The sequence below is a fragment of the Cygnus atratus genome, chromosome 18 (genome assembly GCF_013377495.2).
Source record: "Cygnus atratus isolate AKBS03 ecotype Queensland, Australia chromosome 18, CAtr_DNAZoo_HiC_assembly, whole genome shotgun sequence".
Classification (NCBI taxonomy): Eukaryota; Metazoa; Chordata; class Aves; order Anseriformes; family Anatidae; genus Cygnus; species Cygnus atratus.
Genome location: NC_066379.1, coordinates 11,410,857 through 11,434,697, shown reverse-complemented (window position 1 = coordinate 11,434,697; position 23,841 = coordinate 11,410,857). Strand labels below are relative to the sequence as shown.

General features: G+C 51.6%; 1 long non-coding RNA gene across 3 annotated transcripts in view; it reads left to right on the top strand.

Annotated features, from left to right (window-relative positions):
- LOC118253860 (uncharacterized) overlaps window positions 1–23,619 on the top strand; it is a 73,349-nt gene extending 49,730 nt beyond the window's left edge. Inside the window, exons 2-6 of one of the 3 annotated variants that reach the window (XR_007708986.1) lie at window positions 15,621–15,679; window positions 15,760–15,860; window positions 17,060–17,106; window positions 21,774–21,898; window positions 22,490–23,619. This is a non-coding gene — a long non-coding RNA (uncharacterized LOC118253860). Of the gene's footprint in view, window positions 1–12,568; window positions 12,763–15,620; window positions 15,680–15,759; window positions 15,861–17,059; window positions 17,107–21,773; window positions 22,439–22,489 lie in introns of those variants that run through there. The other 2 variants (XR_004780553.1, XR_007708985.1) reach the window with 2 other exon arrangements.
- Window positions 23,620–23,841: the final 222 nt, after the last annotated feature.

Below are 23,841 nucleotides of genomic sequence, written 5' to 3'. Positions count from 1 at the left end.
CAACCACTTAGGCTGGAGAGTGTGTACTGGGAATTCAGGGGGATCCAGGGAGGGAGATGACTTTTAATGTGGTGTTTTTAAACATAGCCCAGGTGCTCACAACCGACTGTTGTGATCCCCCACCCAGTCTGTCCTCAGGTAGTTAACATTCACCAAAATATTGATGGCAGTTACCTTTCCTGCCAGCTCTTATCTGAGTGGGCTTGAGTAGGTCTTTGGCAGTGCCTGAAAGGAGGTATTGTTACCTTAAAAAAAAATAGAAAAAAAAGAAAAAGAAAAAAAAAAGGCAAAGAAAACTGAAACAGCCAAGTTTGGGAACAAAGGAAGGTTTGGATCCGTGCTGCCTGGGACAGTGCTGCGCCATCCGTCCTGCACGGCTCCCTGCTCCGTGGCCCCAGGCTGGTGCCTGCATGGCATCGGGGGTCTTTGCCCCCCAGGGAACTTGTCGTAGCTTCTTCTTTATCCCCTGTGCCCATCAGTGAGGCCTCTTAGTGTCCCTGTTTATCGCCTGAACTCACACTGTACAGAGAATGTGGATGTGTACATGTGACAAAGCGGATGTCAAATATATCAGGTCTTTGGGAATTTGTGAAGATGTAGTAAAATACTTTGCCTAGAAGAAGAGTGGTACCATGAGCTTCCCCTGACCTCAGAGCATCTGCAGATGCTGAGGCCAAGCCATGGGAAGACAGGCTTGTGTCTTCTGCTGCCCAAACAACTCTTCACGTGCTTTTTATTTAATTATTTGCTTATCTCGGATCATGCCATTTGCCCTAAGTTGGCTCAAAGGCTGATTTTCAGATCCAGACCTACTTTGGCCTGAGTCTTACGGGCTCCAACAGCCAGTCCCACCATGGTGTCTGAACAAAGCACACCGAGGAGGTCTGGTCCTCTGCGACAGCCTGAGCTGCCGTCCCTGGGAAGGTGACAAACCTCAGGTCTCCAAAATTACCCGAAACTACACAGATAACACCCACATTTTTTCTGTATTACTGGGGTAGGAGGGATGTATTTTGGGATAGGAAAAAATCCCCCGAAGAAAATCAAATCCAGTCTTACTGGTCGTGCAGCATTTGTGAACGAAAAAGCCGGGAGCGGGATTGAGTGACTGGAGCCATGTGTGAAGAACACCTCTGGGGCTGGATAAGGCTCTTGAGCCAACAGCCAGCATTTATTTGACCGTTTCAGGGACCCCCAGGGCTCTGCCCTCCCAGGCAGGTCTGGTGCTGGTGATCAGCAGTGTTAGGACTGTCAGCAGCCAGTGCTTAGAGCTTGACCTTGCAGGCCGCTGAGTGCTTTCAGCTGACTCCGTGACTGCTCAGTGCTTTATGGCAGCATTCTGCAGCAGCTCATGGTGGCCCCAAGAAGGCTTTTTAGCAAGGAGCATCAAGGGTCCTCGCTTCAGCTGAGAAAATGAGGCTGTTTGCTCCAGCCACATGCCATTTCCCCAGCCAAACAGTTCCCTGTCAGCCCCAGATGCTGATTAATTTTCAACATCTTGTGCCTGACTTTATGGATCTAAGACCGTTGACTCGGAAAACAGGAAAGGTCAGCTTGAGAAACACCGAGCCCGCCGCGCCAGGCCTCGCATCCAAAACAAACAGATGCTGTGGGAAGCAGGCCGGCCAAAATGGCTGCCATGTGAGGGAGTTGCCGTGTGCCTCCCCACAATGCTGGCCCCATGTGAGGGCAGGGCCAGCTGCCTCCCACCCTGCTGGCCTCCCGGCCCTGTCCTCTCCTCAGACAGTGGGATGGGGACGGTGTGGAGACCCTCACGGGTCGGGAACCAGAAGCGTTTTTAATTAAAAAGGGGAGGGAGAGCAATCGTCTGTTGAGGCATAGGAGAAGGAAAACACCATTGTTTGTAGTGTAGGATCCTGGTTTCTAATCTCCTTTGCACAAGGTGGGACAACACCCCGTGGCTGTGGCTCTGAGTGTTTTCTGTCCCGGCACAGTGTGACTGCTGATGGGCAGGAAGGAGAGGAAGAGGCTCTTAGCACACCGTCAGCTGCCCACCCAATTTTTGTGGCTTGTAGACAAAGAGCTTGGCCAAGGAGATTTACGGTGCTTTGCTGAAGTGCCCGTGCCCCTGCTGCGCCAGGGGATGGCTTGCTTAGCAGAAAGATGTCCTCAGGGAAAAGAAGGGCTGGAGGGATGTGGTGGTGGGTCTCGTCTGTGTTGTGAGCTGTGCCTAGAACTGCCTCCTCTGTGGAGGTCCCAGCTGTGGTGAGCCTGGGGGGGTCTCATTTCCACGCAGCCCCTGATACCTGTCCCAGGCCAAATCAACCAGATGGTTCCTGCTGGTCTCCAACTCATCAAATCAGGACCCCAACTCCTAATATAGCCCACCTGCACCTATAAAAGGGCCTACAGCTGAAGCATGGGGCTTGGCTTTTACAGAATTTTAAAGAGATGGTTTTGTTGTGGGATATCTAGGCATAATGTAGTCACTCTAATGGCCTTCCAAAATCCACACAGTTGGTGATTTGTGATAAAAAATAATAATTCTAAACCACAGTGCATCCTCCCTCTCTTTCCTTGTTCTCAGAGCTGCATCAGATGAACGGGCTTGCTGTGGCTGTGTGCATGCAGGTAGGATGGGTCTGTGTTATCTCGGTGTCGGAATAGAAAATGGATATTTGTCTACTATGATGTAAGGGAGAAAAAGATGACAAACTCATCTAGAAGCTTTTTGTCCAATCCAACTGCTAATATAGTACCCTGGGAAGGATGGCACGATTGCAGAACCCTGTTTGACCTGGTGAAGAAAAGGGCTGGAGGAAAAAACGCATCCAAGTTCTTTAGCTTGTGAACTTGGCCTTGGCAGGATGAATAAGGGGGTAACAAAGTCACTGCCATAACTGTGTTGTGTTTAGACGTGGAAAGGGATACTGCATTTCCACAGTAATTCCTGTTAGTGCTCCCCTGTCCCTCCCACCACCTCCAGATTAAATTTCTAAATGAACTACGATGTTAGAGCAAAATCAGTAGCTGATTAGCCAGCCTGCTTGGCTGCAATCACACCTTTCAATATTGATTATCCACTCCTTGAATCTGATGACGTTGAGCATCTGCAGCGAGTGCTGCTCAGTGTTTTGTATCGGTGGCCGAGGACAATGATTTAAAGGGACAAAATGCCCGTGTGCTCGCCTGGCAAGCAGGAAATGAGTGCTTGTTTGCAACTATGATTGAGGAACACGATCAGTTCTACCAGTGGTCCTAGCCTGCAGGCGGCTGGCCTGCTAACAGTGACCCGTCTGGGCATGTTGAAGTTTGCTGGGGAGGATTTGCGCTGTGCTGCTCGGTGTGCAGAAGTTCGGTGCTTCAGCTCTTGGAAGTCTGTTTGAAGCCAGGCTGGGATGAGATGCTCCAAGGTGTCCTCTCTGGGCTCCAGCTCTCCCTCATTCTTTTGTAGGTGGGAGCAATGTTTTCTTTTGCATTGTTGGTTCTTCTACTGAATGAACTCCAAAACCCGTGTGGTGCAAGAAGAACTAGAAAACCCTGTTCACAAAGCTTTTCCCCAAAGCCCAACGGCTGTGTGCAGACTTAAGCTAGCATGGCCTGCACCTAATTGATGTGGTGTCTGACCTTACCCAGCTCCTGGCTGGTGAAATGCCTTTTGTGGCAGAAGGCCAGGAGCCAGCCCTGGGCTTGTGGCCACCTTGGGGACAAGTGTGGCTGGTGATGCTCACAGTGGAGAAGCAGGGTGCTGAGCTGCTCCTGGAGCCCCACTGCTGCTGAGCCCCACATGCAGCACCTTCCTGGCATGGGGTTTGGGTAGAGTTCGGCCCCGGTGCTGCAGACAATGCAAATCCCACCTGCTCCCACCAGCTGTGAGCTTCGTCCTGGTCTAACCGCTTGTCTGCGTATCACAATGAGCCTCAAAGCTCCTGCATAAAATAACACTTTATTATTATTAATAATAATAAGTGGAGGTAATTTGTGATTCTTGAAACTGGCCCAAGCCACCAAATTCAGATCAAGATCTGACTTCAAACTCCCGAATGTGGGGGTTTGGGCTAGTCCCTGTTTATACATGGGACCAGTTGTGAAATTTGGAGTTCAGATCCTAAGTCCCTTCATCCTGCCCCTGAGCTTTCAGAACTGCGGTTTGGCTCCAGGCCAATGTTTAACCATTATGAAAACCTCTCTATTTAAGGGCGTGCCACCTGTCTTTTTTTCTGTTGTTGTTGTTTAATTATGATGATCTTCGGGAGGGCAAATTGCTTTAATGAGATCTGCAGGCAACTGCGGGGTGATCAGTTGAAGCAGTGGGGTTTGCTGCGATGGAGACAGCCGTAGGGGCTGGTGAGCCCGTGTGAGCAGCGCGATGTGACCTTGTTGGTCTCTGTAGCAATGTTTGCATGCTTTGCCTGCTGACGAGGTGAGCCCCAGCCTTTGCAGTGGTACCGGCACAGGCTGCAGGAGTGTGGTAAACAGCGAGGGTAAGAGGTTCCAGCTGGGCTTTTCGGAGGAGCCGAGCGCTGGGCACAGCGTGAAGTTGTGCTCTTGCTGAAAGCCAGCCCCAGTGCTGGTGTGCAGCTCTTACACATCTGGCTCAAGAGTGCTAAAAAGAAGTCCCTCTGATCTCCCATGCCATAAATCTTGTTCCAGAGGTGGGAGAAGCTGTTACGCCGTTAGCAGGGTGGAGGGGTGAAAGCTTTTCCCATCACCGGGACATTCCTGAAAGCTTTCTCTGGGTAGATTCTCTTTGTGTCTATGTGCCGTGTGTCAACAGGGCAGTCCTTTGGCAGTCACCCCATCCATTGGCTTCCCCTCCTCTCCCTGACCACTTTCTGTCACAGAGCTCCATCCTTTAGGAGCTCCATCCTCTCCCAAACAGGCTTGAAAACAGCAAAAGGGTCAGTTTGTCTGAATAACAAAGTTCTCAGACTGACAGATCCACGGACACACAGTGAAACTGCACACCTGTCCTTTGGAAAAACAAGCAGAAACAAAGGGCTGCGGCTGCGTTTTTGCTTGTGGCAGCTTTCGGGTTGAATATCCAGCGCGCTTCTTGGCTCGTCTTAGGCTTTTGAGGTTCAGCAAACACCGTTAGGGACGTTAGGTGTTTGGGTGCTGCCGTTGTGTGCTGTGTGTGCTCCCTGAGTGTCTCGGGGGTCACTGCCAGCACCCCCAGCAGCCGGTTTGGTGCCTGCGGTGCAGCCGACGAGCACGAGTCTCTCTGCGGTCCTCTGCAAAAGCGAACTCTACCATCTGCAAACCTGACCTGCGCTAGGCAAGTTTTTGCAATACTGCAGGGTTTGTGCCATTCAAAACCATATAATAATAAAACCCCGACCTCCAACTACCTCCAACTACCTGATTGGCATTTTTATTAATAATTTTTCATGGCTGCAAACGTACAGCCTCTCCCTTGTTCCCACAAGCGTGGGTGGGAGAGGGTTTGCGTGCCGGGTGCGGAGGTGGGCGCGCGATGGCAGGCTGGCTTGGGCTGCTTGGCTGCAGCACAGCTCAGCTTCCAGGGCTAAGGAGGAGCCAAGCCAGTGGCAGCATTCTCCAGCATCGTTTTCTGCCATTCACAGCAATTTTTATTTATATGTTTGCTTTTTCACATGCAGATGGCCGGCATCAATGGCTCAGCCTGTGGTTTGCATCCCAGAGCCAAGCAAGTCCTCTTGCCCTGGCTCAGCCTGCAAGCGTGCTGGCTTGCCCATGTCTACCTGGGCTGCTGCTATCTCTGCGAAGTGGGCAGCTCATTCCACAAGCTTCCAGCAGCAGCTTGCTGGCTGTTTGCATCATAAACTAGTGTTTAAAGTGTGGTTATGGTCAGAAAAGAGCCAGAGAGCAACTGCAAAAATTACATCCTACTTTTTTTTTTTTCTTTTATTATTTTCTTTTAAATATTTGTCCTTTGTCAATAGCTGTCCATATCGAATTTGCTCCGTTTACGAGTTGCAGTGAGATTCCTCGCTCTCCAGCTGAGCATGGCAGCTGGAAGCTGCTTCCACTCCGTGCTTTGCATGGCAGAAGCAAAGCACCGGGAAGCACTGCCGAGGCACACAGACATGCAGCACCGCTGCCTCGAGCCACGCAGGCATCCAAGGCGTGTGCAGGACCCTGCTTGGACCAACGCTTGCCCCGCCATGCCTGGACTCCCTTTATGTGGGCTGGGTGACTGGGAGGATGTTGTCTGCGTGTGGACTCCCAACAAGCGTGGGTTTGGGCAGCCCTGGAGAGGGCTGCGAGCGAGGCGGTAGGGCCCCAGAAGAAGACTTCAACCCACGTAGAGCTGGCAGCAGAGGTTTGCCCATCGGGTTTCCAGCGAGAAGTGGCTTTTCCCTAGGAGGAAAAGCCACCGGCAGGCTGGTGACCATCCCACAGCGGGGATGGCTCGGACCAAGAGGGCTCTGCTGTGGGAGCTCTGGTGCGGAGCGATGGAGACTTGGCCTCCGCTCCACCGTCAATGGATTTTATTGTCCTGCGGGGTTTTGCTCCAGCACTTAATTCAGCAGCTCCATTCATTTTGATCGGTACGTACATATATACCTTGGCACCTGGCTGCCAGCACAGGCCAAACGGTGTTAGGCAGCCCCGGCCAAAAAGCACAGGGCGAGGTAGGGAGGTTGCTGAAAAATTCCTGCCCTGCTCGGGTGAAGTTCCTAGAATCTGCGGGGAGGTACGGGGCGAGCGCTGGCACCCGCGTGGCCTCGCTGCCTTGGCCAAGGGCTTGAGAAACTTCTCAGCTTGACTTCGAACCGCTCCGTAAAAATTCAGGACAAACGTTGGAGGTAAACTGCTAAATCAGGTCTGCAATCCCTTCCTCCGGAGTCAGATTCCACTCCTGGGCCGCGTCCCCAGGACATCTGGAGAGGGGAGGGGGACGTGAGAGGTCGAAATCTGCTTGGCCCCCCTGCCGGCGTGAGACCTCCTTGGGTGAGGGCAGGGCCCGGGGGGGGCACAGCACCAGTCCCTGGATGAAATGTAGCTGAGGTCTGGCTGCCACGCACACAGGGCAGGTTTTGTGTGCCGAGCTGGGGGCGCGCCTCCCTCCCTCCCCGCAGAGGTGAGACATCCAGTTGCTGAAGCTGGAAAAAGCCCCGGCCCGGCTCCTGAAATCCTCCCTTCTCTTTTCCCCCCTCCGCATCGCGTGTCGCTCTTTGGAAGGATTCGTGCGGAGAAAAGACCTCGCCTGACCCGGCCCTGCTCCGCGCGGGTGCTGGCAGGACCGCGGGGCTGCCTTCTGTCACCCCTTGGGAACAGCGTGGTCCAAAAAGGCTGCCGTAAAGAAATGAGTTTGGCATTCGGTGCTAATCGGGGCAAAAACAGGGCTAGAGACGCCGCTTCTGGGGAAACCTAGCCCGTGGTGCAGGATGGGTGTGATGGCTGTGGTTGCGGAGCAGTGCAGGGCACTGGGACAGCCAAGCTGAGCACCCGGCTGTCAGCTCGCCCTCGGGTGGGTGCCCGAGCCCCCAAAGCCACCCCGGGGTGGGTGGGCAGCAGGGTCAGGCCCTGCCCCTCCGCTGCCTGGGGCTCCCCAGGGCTGCACCCTGCTTGCAAACACCTTTGTGCCTGTTATTTTTTGGGTTCGGTTTGGAGGAGACCTAGGGAAATCATGGGAGTAAAGCAACTCCTTCAGGGGCTCGAAGCCGCTTTGGTAAAGGGTGTTCAGAAATCCCAGAAATCCTTATTTTCTGCCTTCTTGGGAAACTGGAACTTTTTGGCGCCGTTGCTCCGTGCACACAACAATGCGATGAAATTTCGAAGGACCTGCCAGCCAGCTTCAGGACAGAAAAAAAAAAAAAAAAAGAGTTCCAGATATTGCATTGCTCTGTGGGGAAAGAGCAGATGGGCAAAGCATTTTTTGCAGGTTTCTGCCTGTGACTGTGAAGAGAAAGTGGTTAGTGACTGTAGGTCTGCAAAAAATTAAATCAGTCATATTTCCTAGTCTGCCTGAAGCTCTGAAGTCACAAATTAATTTTACTTTGGCATGGGTCGAGTTGTTGGCCTCCTGGGGCTCCCTTTGGCCAGGCTACTGATGGGGACAGTAACCAAATATGACAGGGCTGCATGTTGCATTGCCATTTTCTTTACAGAGCCCCGCTTCCTTAACATTAGGTAGGATTTATGATTTCTTCTTTGATATGACAGCCAATAAAGAAAGGTATCTTTAGTCCAACTTAGAAAAATAATAATATATATATATGTATATATATCTTTTTTTAATATCTTTTTTTTTTTCTTTTTTTTTTTTTTTTAAGTGAAAAAGTTCCACTTTTTATAGTGCTTTTGCCCTAAATTTCATGTTGAGGGTGGGATGAACCATGGTCCAGGGGAGGATCAGGCCAGGAAGGGGAGCGAGGATTTTTCTAGAAGAACTCCATCTTGCTGACCCTGCTCTCTCTGCCTTCAGTGCTAAAGGCGGATTCCTCCCTGATGAACGAAGAGCAGAAGGGTGCCCCCCAAACAGCCGAGGTCCCATTTCCCAAGGGGCTCCCAGTCTGGGTGGCTTTGGTGGCTTGAAATGTCAGCTTGTGGCTCCCACTGCAAAGTGATGGGGTTTTGGAGCAGCCTCAGGTTCCTGCAGCTTTGTCGCCCTGGGGTTTGGGCTGTTGGATCACAGAGTCCCTGTCTGCAAACGGCTGCTCCAGTCTGAGCTTTTATCCAACCCAGAACAACGTTTACATCCATATTTTTGGACGCAGGTGGGCCAAAATACCCAGCGAAGGTTGATTCTCACAGCGCCCGCTCAGCAGCCTGACCATCAGGAGAAAGCAACAGAAATCTCCTGTTCTCACAGCCTTCCTGGCCCAACTTTCCACTTAGACAAAAGTTCTGTGGGAAAATAATATATATATAAATAGTTATACACGCACACACATTGCCTTTGAGGTGTCCCCACGTGCCGGGTCCCAGGGCTTTATGTCAAGGACCCTGCGGGAAGGCAAAGTCCCCTGCCAGTGCCACCCCAGGAGGCACCTCTGGCACTGCTGGAGACCTTGACATCCCTTGGCCAAACACTGATAAAAAGCGATCACACAAAGTGTGGGAAAGTCGGCTGGGCCGGCTGAGCCCGCCTGCTCCCCGGGCACCGCTGCCGCCCGCAGCTTTGCTCCCGTGTTTGATTTGAGCGGTGAAAGTCCACGGGAGGAATGAGAGGAATCCCGCCGGGCTGCGCGCGGGGCAGGCAGGGGCTGGTGCCTGTTTTGGGAGTCGCTTCTTTAACAGATCTGATTTTTACCACCTCCCCGAGGGCTGTAGAGATGGTTGTTGGAAAATGGAAGCTCCCCTCGTTAGATGCTACCGAAAAAGATCTTTATTTCTAAGTCTGAGGTGTGTTCCTGGCCCAGAGTGCTCTGAACCATCTCATTTGCCCATCACATAATAAGCATCTTTAGCCATGAATCGCAAGAGTGGCTAAAAGATGCAAAGTCCAGGTGCAAAGCATCTGATTTTGGGGCTACATGTTTTTAAATCAAAGTCCTTCCAGTGCCCGTATCTGCCTGTGGTTAATGGATTACAGCTGCAAATTGGCTCGGCCGGCACCTGACCCGCAGTGCCCCGGCCAGGCTCCAGGATTGAACCGAACAGGGCCAAGAACTATCGACAGGCTGGGAAAGCCCCGGCTCTGAGGATATTTGCCTTAAAATTTCAGCCCCTGGAACCGTGTGAATCCGGACTTTTCCTACCTGATAGCTGAATTTCATCAGAGCCGCTTTCCTGAGTGACCCCGAATGATGCGATAGCCAGGCAACCTTTGCATTTATTATTTCTGTTTAATGAGTGATTTAATTAAAAGGCGAGTGTTCTGTGAAGGCTGGGGACACCTCTTGCTTGTAGCATGTGGTGTGCGTGGTCTTCATGCCGGAGGTGGTGGCATTGCCTGTTTTTTTTTTCATCTGCACCCCATGATGTGCTCGAGGAGATGCTAAATGTGTTACACCACTGGGGACCATGGCCGGCAGTGGGTACAAGGCAAAACTCCTTCCCAAAACACACATTGCAGTGACTGTCACGTATTTTGAAGGCATTATCCCCAGCAGACAGCCTTTTGGGGTCGGGCTTTGTTGCTGTAGAACCGGCTCACGAGGACCAGCATGTGCTGGTGCGTGGAGGGCAGCTCTTGGCTGCCCGCGCCCGCTCTCCTCCTGCCCGTTTTGCCCTGCTCTGCTGTTTTCTCAGGCTCTGCTGGGAGGGGTGGATTAAAGGCCGGGGTGTGTTTGGTTTGGAGGGTGTAACCGTTCATGGAAGTGTATTAGAATGGGATATTTGGAGGTGCCGAAGTGGGGGCAAGTCCTCTAAAAGTTGGCTGGGGGCCTGTGTTCCTAAGTCACTTCGCTCCTGGAAAAACCCCATGTTCAGTGTTGGTAGGGCCGCTTTGGGATCAGGTTGCTCTTGGGAGTTGACTTCCATTTACTGATATCCGTCCGAGATGTTGCTTTAAATACCACCCCCTGCCACTTTGCCTGGTTCTCTGAATGAGTCTGCAGCACAGCTGGGTGCATCTGAGAAATCTAAAATAAAGGAGTTACGTTATTAAGAAAAAGTAGTTCCCAGTAGACAGCTCCTGATGTGCTTTTGGGCATTCCCCGTTGGCTCGGGCTTTGCTGCAGCTGCTGTGCGATGGCCGCGTTCGGGGAGCTGGGCGGGATGCTGTGTGGGGCGCTGGGCACAGCTCGGCTGTCCCACATCCCTGCTGCGTCGTCTCTGTGTAGCATGGCTTTGTGGAGGATGGGTTAGGGTAGGATTCAGCTTGAGGTCCTCCGTGGGATTTAGCAGTGTGAAAACTCAAGATTTTTTCCTCCTGATTTTACCAAAGGCCTTCCAAGATGGGTGTCTCAGCTTTCCAGCAGACCAAAGTAAGGCCGAGTGGGCACGGACTCCGCAGCCACTTGCTCTTCCCCAGCAGCTGCTTTCGGTCCAGCTGCTCCTGCCCGGCTGATAAAAAGGACGAGCATCCCCAAAACCTGGGGCGTGGGGGCGCCTGGCACGGGCCAGCCCCGGGTGGAGGCAAAATGCTCTAACATGTCCACCTTGGGACGAGCTACGAGCCCTGGGCTGGGGGTCGCGGGCAGCAGGAGCGGCGTTGCCTGGCCCTGCCTGCCCCTTGCCTTGGCCTCCGCTTGGGGAGCGCTCGGGCTCCTCTTCGCCAGGCTCTGCCTGCTCCTTTTGTAACTGTGCTCGCACGGAAATCTTCAAAGGCTCGCTCCTATCAATTTTCCCCACCATATGTTCTCATTAAGAAATTTATTGTGCACTTTATCTTAGGATTATTTGCCATCAATTAATAAAACATGTTGCAAGCTTCAAATGAACATTCTCCCCTGCCCGCTTCCCTTTAACGAGGGAAAGGAAAGAGAAATAGGAAAAAAAAATCACCATGACAGATGGTGTTTTTTAACCTTTCTTTTGCCCAATCTGGGGAAAAAAGAATTCTTAGAATATTGACATGGGTTTTTAATTATGACTTACATCACTCAAAGGCCTGATCCGAAGCTCAGTGAGCCCAGCACACAGACTGCCAGCCCCGAATACGTTCACGGCGGAATGAATATGGATGCTGACACAGAGGCACGTGCCAGAGCAGGGACTGAGGGCTGCGGTGGGATGGTGTCAGCTCAAAAACTGCTCCCAGTTGCATTTATTGTCAGCCAAAATGTCGTGTCATCCTGGGCAGTGGATGTCTGGTCTTGTAGGTGATGGTAGGATGTGATGGTGGCTTAAGAAAGTGGGATTTTTTATTTTTTTGTAAGAGTTCCCGAAGGAGGAGTGCTTCCCCGCCATGGCCCTTCACATGGGGATTATAATCCCCAAATTAGCGGAGGTGACATGGAGGGAGCCCACTGCCCCCCTTTGTGAGCCCCTCTGTCCCCGTTCCCGCTGGCTGAGGTGGGATCGTGCCTCCCCCTCCTGCTGTTTGCATTTCTGGGCTGGCTGACAGCCGCTTCCCAGGGCTGCTGTTAGGGAGCCGGGGCGGGAGGAAAAGCAAACACCAGGTCCAATATCAGCAGCGCCCGCGGATGCTGCTGGGACAGCCTGTACCCTGCCCGGCACTGCCTTTGTGTCTGTGCCTACCGGGGAAAATAAACACAAAAATAATGCACACAGACAGGTTTCTTATATAAATAAATGTCTGGGGAGCGACCTGACTGCGGGTAACCTGCTGGGAAAGTCCTGCTCCGATGGGAATTATGGAGTTAAACAGCGCCGCCTCACCTGGATGTGTCTGGGCTTTGATTTATACTTCTGATTGGATGTTTGCCTGGCCTGATCAGAGACTTCGGGCAGCACCTCGTGTTGACACTTGGTGTTCAGCTCTAGGTAAAGTTTAAACAGGACTTATCATGGCTCTGACACCTCGGGAAGGCTTCCCTGCTTTAATAGCATGCTTCGTGCCATCTCTTGCGTAGGTTTGTACGGTGCTGCTGTTCTAGGCATGAAAAAAGAAAAAGGTAGGCTTGCAGAACACGTTCATGAAATAGCTTACTCAAATCCTCTTCTAATTTTAAAATAACCCCGTTGCCCTTGACTCATGTGCTGTTTCCTTGCTCGCTCAGGCTGGGGCAGCTCTGTGCTGGGAGCTGATCCACTCAAGACCGGGGACAGGATCCACCCCACCCACCCCACTGCTCAAGTCTCAAACACAAGGAGCAGCAGAGAGGAGAGCTGAAAGCGGAGTTTGCCCCCGCTGTTCCAGCAAGTCTGTCTGTCTGATGCCCTGCCACAGGCTCTGGCTCTGGCAGAGCTGCTCCTGTGGCCCTTTTTCCCAGCAGCAGAAGCCGTATGGCATTTATCGATCAGGTAGGCTTGTCCTTGAGTGGCACCGAGAGTCACACGCTCAGCTAATCACTCCCAGCTCATGCTAAATAACATTGAACTAATTTAATTTTATCCCTCCTTCTTTTTTTATGAGTATCAATTAAGAAAAAAAGCAGCAGCACATAATTACAGCACCTTGAAGTGTAGCGTTACTGGGCCAAAGGCTGAAATGAGGTTACGATACGACAGCCTTTTATCTCGGATCTGATAGGTGTGTTATTCATTGTATTAAAAGTTTGCCAAGAGAGGCTTCACTGAAAATTAACCCGTGTTATCACAGTGAGTAATATCCTGGTTTTATCATGTGGAATAAATAAATAACACAGACTTTATGCTTTTGCTTAATGAGGTTACGCTGAGTGCAGCGCGAGGAAGCAGCGTTAAGGCTGATGCACGAACAGTGATTGTGGTGAGCTCAAACTGGAACAGAAAGTGCCCCCAGTTTTCTTGCATAACAGCAGAGCTTATATTACTATTAATTACATTATGCAACTGGGATAGGATGGAAGTTGGCTCTATCTAGCAACAGACCTGGGTGAAAAACTCTTTGCAAACATCTCTGTGATTTCTGAGGAAAATTCCACACCCGCGCTGCTCCCGGCACTGCCTGGTGGGGTCGGGCAGTTGCCCGGCGTTGTGCCCCCTGCCCACACAGCGCTTTGGGCTCTGCCTTTCCCACTTGCTCCCTTCTGGGCTCTTCCCTCCTCAGTCCCCACCTCTGTGCTCTGCACCGCGAGATGGAAAACCTGGGACTCGTGAAGTGATGTGGATTACTGGGAGCACTGGTGGGGGAAAAAAGAAGAAACTGTGGCAGCCGAGGTCTGTCGGACACAGCATGTTTCTGGCTCTCCTGAGCACGTGCGATGGGCCAGAAACACTGGGCCACTGATGGGCACTTTCCCCAGGGGGCTGGCAGGGGTGCTGTAGGTGAGCAGTTAAGCCCTGCTGACGATGCTGGTGGCACTTGGCTGAAGTCTTCTGGCTGCCCTGGAGCAGACACCGCGAGCCACGGCACTGCTGCGGGTAGGGCTGTGCCGGCAGGGATGGCTTTGGCCATCAACGGGCCTGATCCGGGGAATGTCGTTAGGGTTTCCTTTCTGCCGCAGAGAGATGAGCAGCCCGATTCTGGACTTCATTACTGGGAGCCTGAAATTGTTTCACGTGAACAAAAGGATCGGCCGGGACGTTAATCTCCTGCACCTGTTTAGCTTTGTTCCAACCCCGCTCTGCCTGCCTTGCGTCAGCATGCTTGACGGCGCAGGTGAGGAGAAGCCAGCAGCAACAGAGGAATTAACCGTGCTCGTACCCAGCTGAGCACCACGCTGGGTGGGTTTGAGCTCCCGAGCTGGCCCAGGGGAGCCTGGATGCCTCCCGTGCATACTGAGCCCACGGCCCCATCCTGCTCCAGAGGAGGGGGCCGGGCTGGCTGTATCCCCAGGGACCCTCGGCCCATCGCAGGGGGTGGCCTGTCCCAGCCCCAGCTGCACCCAAGTTTCCCTTCCAAAGAGGGACTTTTTCCTCCCTCTCCAAAATAATCACACTTGAAGAGCTTAAAAAAAAACAAACCAACTGCTTGTCCCTTTGTGCCAGTGGATGTTAATAATCCCAGGACTACTCTCATCCTCTGGGCTATCACCAGCTGTAATACCTCCAGAAATTGCTCAGGTAGCTTTAATTACGCTCGTGCCTTTTCTTTCAGCCCTTGTTATCTCCTGCGTTCCTCCGGGCTGGGAGCAGGGGCACGGCACTGCAGTCGCTTCTCTAAAGCGCCTTTGTTTTCCCTGTGCAGGTATTAAGTCGATGGCACAGCAGTCCCCGGGCGCACTGGGTTCACTTTCCTGCCCCTGCCAAACGCAGACCTTGGGCATGGAGCGAGCCCAGTGCAGGCAGCCCAAGCCATGGACCCGCAGGGATGTGCGTGAACAGAGCCAGATTGTTCCTGCACGAGAAGAAGGGAAGAGAGGGAGAAGGAGAGAAAGGGAAAAGCAGAGGGGGGAGAGGAGGAAGAGCTGGAGGAAAGAGAAAAAAAAAAGAAAAAACCCTGTCTGTGCATGGAGGAATATCTCTGCAGCTATTTGCAGGACGGTGTGGTTAAGAGAACATGCTGCTTAGAAAAGTAATAAAGAATCCTCCCTCCCATGCTTGCCTGTAAGAGTACGGTCTGTGCAGTAAGCCTTGACGTATTCACATACACAGTAGCAATGAAATTACAGTTGCTGAAGTGTCCCAGGGAGTCACACTGCACTAGGTATCAGGGAACTGTGCCGAGCACTGAAGTGAACAGAAATCAATTGGAGGTGTAGGGAAAAAAAAAACAATCTCCCCTGGGTCTATCATTGGTGGATGTTGGGGAAAGTGTCTTGTTGGCTTTATTAAAAAAAAAGAGAGAGAGAGAGAGAGAGAGAGAAAGAAACAGATGTAAAGGGCGTCTCTGACACCATATCCGCTAAAATATCACATGCAGCACTAAGCTGAGAAATAGTCTGTCATCACACTCCCGTACTTAAAATCTACTCAAGCCATAAGCTCTTCGGGGCAGGAATCTGTTAGCTATTTGGTGCTGCTTCCTGAGCGTACTGCATCCTGATTATGGAGCGTCTCACATGTAGGAGAAATTGTAACGGGAGCAATGGTGACGTCCTCCCGGAGCGGCAGCGCAGCTTTCACTTGTGTCAGTGCAAGCGAGAGCAGGGTGGGCGACCGCACCGGGGTGCAGCCCTTGGCAGTGTATTTTTCCCCCCGCACAGCAGTGGTCTTCCCTCACCTGATACTTTGCAGTCACACAGCGTTTAATTCTCACAAGGCTCAGTGAAGTTGAAACAGCGTTTTCTGTTTTACAGGGAGGCACAACACTACTGAGTCCGAGGAGTCGTGGGACTTGTACAAAGCCCTCCAGAAGGTGAGAGAGACTCTGGCCATGGAGGGGAGAAAACCCACCAGATTCAACTCCAGTCCCTGTTTTTCCCCCTTTATAACTAGACGGATGAGGAACTGGCACAAACCCTGGAGATAACCGGCTGAGACCCTGCTGCCCTTTAATCAGCCTCGTTCCACCCCTGCAGCACCGTGGGCTGAAGCAGGTTGGTCCCTGTCTGGGGTGGGCACAGGGTGGACCCGAGGACTCGTGCTGGTTTGTAGTCATTCTCTGTTGGCAGATAACTCCAATCTATACTGTATTTATTTCTTTTTTCCACCAGAGAACAGCCGAATTATGTGTTTGGGCAGTGCTGTGAGGGGGCTGAGGGAGTTGCTGCGTTGTGGGCTGGGTGGCGAGGGGAGACCTGGCCGGCAGCAGCCCGGGGCTGTCATAAAAGAAACTGAAATGAGAGTGTTAATGCTTTAGCCAAATTATGGAAAAATAGTCTAATTGTTAGAAAATAAATGGTTAAAGTAGCCTATCTGGGAGCATGCTGCAGCACTTGGGAGGCTCGGGGACAAGCACAAGGCTGGAAGGGTGCTTGGGAGCACCGTGGGGGTGTGTGGGGAGGCAGAACCACAGGGTGACTGCAGCCGGGGAGCACCCTGCTGGCCTCCTGTCCAGCCCCACTCAAACACAGCCAACTGCTCCGGGTTGCTCCGGGCACGTCCAGTCGAGGTCTGAACGTCTCCAAGGATGGAGGTCCCACAACCTCTCCAGGTCCCCATTCCAGTGTTTGACCACCCCGATGGTGACAAGAATTATTCCTAATGTCTTGTGTCCCCACGTGTGACCACCACCTCTTGTCCTGTCCCCTCCAAGAGCAGCCTGCCCCTATCTTCTCCATACCCTCAGATGAGGCAGTTGAAGACAGCAATAAGATTTGACCCCTTCCTTTCTCAGGCTGATCAAACCCCGTCCTCTCGGCTTGTCCTCAGCTCTCCACCAGCTTGGTGGCTTATGATGGGCTCAAGCCAGAACATCCACGTCGTCTTCTGAGGGGGGAAAACTGGTCATGGTACTGTAGATGTGGTCTTGTACGTGGTGAACGTGCTTGGGTGAGCTCCCCTTAGCTTCATGGCACTGGTCCTTTCAGAGATAAAATGATGTGCTGGCAACGGCAGCCCCTGGGTGTAGGTGCATCCGTGATGCTTGACAGCATTGAATCAATGCTGTCAAGGGTTTGGTTCTGGTGCTCTGGTCTTGTCCCACTCCTGGTGCCTTCAGGACGTGTCTTCAGCCAGCGTGGTCCACTGCTGACACGAGTCAGATCAACTCCACTGAAGCCATAAGCGCCCAGAACAACAATCTGCTGGGAATTATGAATAAATGCAAATAGTGTTTGTTTGATTTACTTTTCAGGCCTGGCCAGGAAACCTTCAAGTAGCAGCACTTTCCCTTCTAAGCAGGTAAGTGCTTTTTTAAAACATACACGGGAATGTCTGTGCTCCTCTGTTTATGGCTATAAATCTTTCTGTGCCTGAGCTCCTAAATAGTGACTCACGTGGTAACTCCGTGACATTCACAAATGTGAGCAGCTGATGGATGGATCAGCCTCAGCACATCCTGGGCTGCCTGTTCCGAATGGGAATGGGGAGAGAAATGTGGGGAGCAGAGGAGAAGGGGGCCGGAGGAGACCTGGCCAAGCGGGAGCTGCTGGGGGGGCTGAGGTCCCAGTGGGGCCAGTGGGGCTGTGTCCCTGCTGCTGTGCACGGCAGTGGGGATCTTGGTTCAGGGGGACTTGTTCCAGGTGGGGAATGCGGTCTGAATGGGAACATAAGGACGTTATGAGAAAAAATGGTGAATGGTCAGATCAGCTGAGATTTTTGGCTTAAGTAATTTGGTTTAAATTTTATAATAAAAAACATTGTTTTTTTTTATTTATTTATTTTTTATTTTATTTTGTTTTATTTTGTTTTGTTTTATTTTATTTTATTTTGTTTTGTTTTAGTTTTAGTATTCAGATTCACATTTTCAACATTTTTCCGCGAAAGGCAGAAACTTTTTCGGGAGGGGGAATGTGTAATCTACCCTTCAGTTTTCTGTCCCAAACCAGTTTTGACCAGCCATACCAACAATGTAATCACCGTTTTTTTTCCCTCCTTAGCAAACAGCAGGCCAAGTATCATTTAAAGAAGAAAAAAAAAAAAACACCAATAAAAAAAAGAGCAGCCTTTTGCCGTAGATGGCCGGTGTATTTTTCCTTTGGAAGTTGGCCACCCCAAGCACACACAGGGCTCTGTGTGAGCCTCCCTCGCCCTCCAAGAAACAGCAGAAGAGAAAAACTCGCTGTGCCTTGGATGGCTTCCTTACGGGGGGAGGTGGGCTGCCGGGGAGGGGGCCGAGCGCGAGGCGACGGCTTGAACCGAGTTCCTTTTTCTATTTTATTTAGATTAGGTTCTGCTCAGCGGGGTGATTTCTTAATTAGAGCAGCCCGGTCTCGCAGGCCTGTCGCTCCAGACCCCTGCTCTGCCTTCTTAAGTTTCACGAGGGAAGTTGTCGTGCCTTATTTCCTGAGCTCTAATATTCGAGCAGTGTGCGGTGATTTCAATGGGAGGAAAGGACATGTAATTTAATCATCTTTATTAGATTTTGGGTGAGGGAGGGGGCAAAGCAGTGGGAACCATGTCCTCTGCTTGTCTCTTGACTTTCTCTTCTGCTTCCAGTGGTCAGGGATGAGATTTCAAGGGCAAGGAGAGGAAGCAGGAAAGCAAAGGCCCTGAAAGTAGAGATCCATGTAGTGAAGGGCTTTTTGTCCTCGGTTAAGGAGTTCTGCAAGCAGCAGCCGTTATCTGTGTCTCAGGCAAAGCCATGCCCCTGCACAGCTTCATCAAGGGTGTATTAATGACTGGCTGTGATTAAAAATTTGTATTTTTAATCCCAATGATTCCAGGAAAGGGAATGCTGTCCATCCAACGCGTGTTGCTGGAGCGGGGTGAGAGGCTGATGGAGCCAGTTTGGGCAGAGCAAGCAGGGAAGCAAAATGTAGAAGTCTGCAAATTTCACATGTTTTCAGGAGCCTGCCGAGGGAAGGCAAAGTGCTCCGGGATCAGCGCCGCCTCCCAGGCACGGCTGCTGCTCAGAGCCCAGCCACGAGGAGAAGATGAGAGCGCTGAGAGCATCCCCCTCCAGGCCCAAAGGGGGAAGGCTTAGAAGATGTAGAGAAGAATTTGGGAATTTTTTGGAAGTAGAGCTGCCTGCGCAGCACCACTGTGAGGTGGTGGCTCAGCCGCACATAGGCACCGCTCGGCAAACCTTTGCTCCGTGTAAATCGATGCGATGCCAACAGAGCTGGGATGTTCTGCCTTCGAGATTTGAGCCTTCTGTGTTGTGTGCAGTCAGCTGTGACTTTGTGGCTTTAAAGATATTAAGCAGCGCTCAGTGGGGCACGTCTACATTTAATTCAAATGAAATCAGGCTCTGGATTTTTTAATAAATCCATTTTATGGCTAGAACAATAGAGAAAGAAGCAAATATTTGTTACCTGGAGACACCGTATTCTCTCCCTCTCACCACATGGGCTTGAGTTATTATTTTTCTAGCTGGCCCTGTGAAAGGCTCCTGTGGAGGATGGGAGAGGTTTATAACCCAGTAATAGGCTTCTCACCTCAAAGTGGTTCCAGTCGCTCTCAGCTGGGTTTGGGTGTGATGGTTTCCATTATGCGCCTTCAGCAAACGGCTGCGGGGTGCTGTGGGGCAAACGGGGCGATGCTGAGCCTTGGGGGAGCTGAAGCACAGGTTGCTGCTCACGCCCTCCTGGTACGGGTGATGGTTGGGGAGAAAAACATCTCCTGCCTTGCCTGAGTTTGGCAGTTACTTTAAATAAATGCTCTGTTTTTATTTTTTTTTTTTCCTGGGGGATCACTTTGCACTCGAAGAAGTAACTGCATGACTGCAGCTGTGACCATATTGGGATGAGATGTTTAAAGTGTTGCATTTAATGGCTTGCTTAATGGCTTGCCTGAGAACCGAAATGCTGTGCCAGGGCCAGCTCGCAGGCTTCAGCAGCTGTTTTTCGGCGCTTGCTGCAGCTCCCCACGCCCAGCTCTGCAGCTCAGCGGCGTCCGTGTGCGGCAGCGCTGCGTTGGAGGTGCCTTGCTCACCTGTCCTGCTGCCGAGGGGAGGAAAAAAAGTTAGCTGGGGAGTTTCCTCTCCGAGCACAGCGGTGTGAGTCAGCAAACCGCCCGAGTGTCACCTGTGGCACGGGGGGACCGCAGCTCCGGGGAGCCGGCACTGCGAGCCAAGGCAGCACCGGGAGCCGGCTCCGCAGCGAGCAGCAGCAGACGAGGGAGGTTGTGATGGTGATGTGCTGGGAGAGAACCCTGCCAGGTTCGGGGAGAGCAGTCGGGGCCGTGGGGAAAGCCTTGTGTAAACTCCGAGCGGGATGTGCTTGTCCCCAGGGCACATCCACGGAGCCCCACAGAACAGGGATGCTTTCGTACAAGGTGTTGCCTGAAAAGCCCACGACGCCGTTCCTGGGCAGATGGGCTGTGAAAGTGGCTGCAGGTGCCAGGGAAAACTTCTGCGAGTATGTGCTACCTGCGTGTCTGTGTCACGGAGGGACCAAAAAAACCCAGCGCTGCTGGCAAAATAAATCGCTTCAGTTATGAGCGGTGTTTTGAGGGGAAGCTGCAGCAGCTCGGAGCTTGGTTTCTGGAAAGCAGCTTGCCTTACGAGAGACGGAGCAAGAAATTGCAAATTAAAACCAGAAAGCCCCTTTTCCCTCCATCTCTTGATGTCTTGATTCGAGGTATGCATAATTGCAATCATTATTTTTAAGGGCAGCCCCCTGTGCCCCCCAGGGTCTATGTCATCCCCGCAGCCAGCCCCGGACTCGGGGCTGCAGGAATGATGCTGGAACCAAACCCCATCTGCTGGGGGGGGCAGCGGCCGCCCCTCCCTGCCCGAGCTGCAGGGGTAGGAAAGGAAGACGAGGGAGCGATGAAGGTCACCTTCCGCTGCCCCGGGACGGTAACAAACCCCACGCAAAGGCCCAGGTCGAGCTCTCCAGAGTCATTATCGCAACAGGCTGCGAAAGGTTAGGGAGGAAGGAGCTTTTCGGAAGTCTTTGCCCACTAATTGATTGCGAAGAGCGGAAGGAAGGATGTATCAAAAAAAGAAAAAGCCCCATGCCGTTTGTAGCCCCCCTCCTCCCCTTCCCGAAGCGTGTGCTGCGAGGAGGCAGCAGGTTGTAGTTTCGACTGTAACGGAGCAGAAGGGAAATCAGATTCAACAGGAGCTGGGTCTCCTTTCAGTCTAATGGCAGATCTGGAAAATGTTTTCCAGCATCATTAGGAAGGATGAAAAGCATTAAGGGCTGGCTCGTGCCCTGTCCCTGCCCGGCGAGGGCTGCGGGATGGATGGCTGCTCTCGTTCGCTTCTGCCCTGCCTGCTGCGGGCAGCTCGTGGTGCACAATGTGGCACGCTGCCTGCTCACCTTGGCCACCAGCACCCATGCCAGCATCCCTGGAAATGCACCGGTCCCCCTGGCCGTGCGTGCCCTGGGGGCAACAGCTAGCCCACCGTGAGCAGCTGCCATGCCCAACATAATGCACGGGCTGTGGGCTGCTCTGGGCAAATGATACAGCCCTTTTTGGGGACAAAAGTGCCGTTTTGGAAAACCAAAGTACCAGGCACTGCATGGGGGCCTCGGGTACAGGCTGTGTTGCATGGACCGGGAAGAGGCTGGAGGTGTGGAGGTGTCTCCTTTTGGTTGAGTCTCGGAGGTGCTGCTTGGCTGCCTACAGCGGAGGGGACTGTTTGAGAAGGAAGTCCTCAAAATGTTTGTGGCTTTCTGGCCTGAGGTGAGACAGTGCCCAGAAATGAAAGGCAGCTACAGAATTTGCCTCCTCCCATGACTGGATGAAACCAGAGCACTTTAAGATGACACAGCGCAAGAATTAATCCGCTCAAGTGGCACCAAAGTATTGTCTAAGTATGATGAGTATCCCCTGGAACAATATTGTGCTGATATCTACGCTGAGCAGTCTAATTTCATATTTCCTAATCAAGTCTTTGCCAGGAAACCAGACAATTCATGCCACCCACTAACCTCTACCTCTCCTTAACCTTTCAGTCTGCCTTCAAGACCCAGGAGAAAATGCAGTGGGAGAGATGAGCTACTCTTCTGGGGCGAGACTCCTTGGCCAACGCTGAGTGAATCCTTGTGCAACATCAGTAATTATCATCATTGTTATATTGGTAAGGAAGAATAAAAAAAAAAAAAAGCATGTTTAGAGCTGATGGGATTTGCCCAAATCACCTGGATAAAATTGGGAACACTCCCTGACCGATCAGGAACAGACTGAGACTGGAAACCAGTTGCCTCGATGCCTTGCTCTAACCACTAGACGACCCACCCTGTATGAGCAAACGGAATAAAATTTGAAAGAAAACAAAAATCTGACTTGAAAAATGTGTTCCGCATAGAACCAGAATGTTCAGAGGAGAAAAAAGGATGCAGTCCAAAGTTTTACTTCCAGGCAAACATTTCAAAATGGACTTATAATGTACCCTTTCATTTAGATTTTATATGAAGGTTTTACTTGAACTTGTAATGAAGATGGAAAAATCCGAGGTTACCATGGCTACTGGCACTTTGCCTAACGCACTCAAATCTTTTTCCCCTAATAATATAGATTTTAGAAACCCCCCTGTAAAAAGGGAAGAGTTAAAGACCCCGTAAACAACTGTAGGATGAAGAGTATTATTCCATGTAAACCACGTTCTGAACATCATGGCATGGTAATTATGTTCTTTTTTTTTTTTTTGCTTTTCCTCCTCACCAATTAGGTCCCTGAAACTCAGAGTCCTGCTCTAGATGGTTCTCCTGCTAATAACTGGGAAAAAGCAAGGAGTAAGGAAATTGGGTGGTGGTGAGCAAAGTGCTCGGTGCTCCTTCTGGGACGTTCTCCTGTTGGTTGGAAATGCATCGAACTTGTCGGGTAGGAAGCAACCTGGTTACTTCGGATGCTCTGGCAGCCTGCAGCTCCATCCCAGCCCTGTTGGACTCTCTTGGGCAGGCGTTTCGGCTGTGCTGGGTTGTGCTCAGCACTCACACCAATGAAACGTGAGATAATTTGGCGGCCCACCACCATACAGCAGTTGCTGCGGGTGTTGATGCCGTATATTTGCCCTAAATCTAGGAACAGACTTGAGGTCTTGCTTGCTTAGCATGTATGGTTTTATGGCCAGCATCTTGAAAGCCCGTGATGCTCAGAGATGAGCTAGTCCCTGCCCTGATGCCCACCTTGGATATTGCCAGCAGAAAGGAGCTGGGAAGGGGTGGAAGAGGCAGCTGGTAGCCATCTGCTCCCGGCTGTTTGCAGCTCTCAGGCTGCACTGGGAGGCTCGCTCTCATCTTCATCTTCATCTTCTTCCTCACCTCCCTGCAGGGGCAGGTTCTTCTTCCACGGGAGCCACGGCTCTGGCCGTTCCCTCTTCCTCTACAGGGCTGCCGCCTCCTCTGTCTGATGAATTCAGCCGAGGCTCTGGCTCCAGCTCAGAGTTTGTAGCTTTTGTCCTTGCGATTCCCCCAGATCTCAGTGGGAGCTGATTTGGCATCGAATGAAAGAGTTTGGGCTTTGAGCTCCTCTCACAGGAGCTTGAGCAGGCTGAAGTTTTGGGGATGGATGGGCAGAGCGAGTGCACACCAAAAGCACTAGGGCTGGACAACAAATGGTTGTGCCGTTCATGTGCGTTGGAGGCAGCACAAAGTCCTATGACAAGCGATAAAACCCCGCGGAGTTGTCCTGGTCCTGGCTGTGCCGGCCGGGTGGAGGAAGTGCTGACGCTCCTGCTCTCCTCAGGCTTTCGGGAGATCCTTTTAATGCAACGGCGCTTTGGCTTTTAAAAGTGGTGGCTGTCCGCCAGCCCGATTTATTTTAAACATGTGGTTCTGATTTGAAAATGTCCAGATCTTGAAATCTTTAATCTTCTCACACCTAGGGATTTTTTTGTTTTGTTTTGTTTTTGCAAAAAGCTGAACCACGTGCACAGGATGATGGTTAAAAAGCAACACAGACTGCTTAAAAAAAAAAAAAAAAAAGAAAGAGAAACAGTAAAAAAAAAAAAAAGATCCAGCTGGCATTCTTCTATTATCAAAGCAAGACTCAGCATGGAGATTCACATATGCCAACAAACAG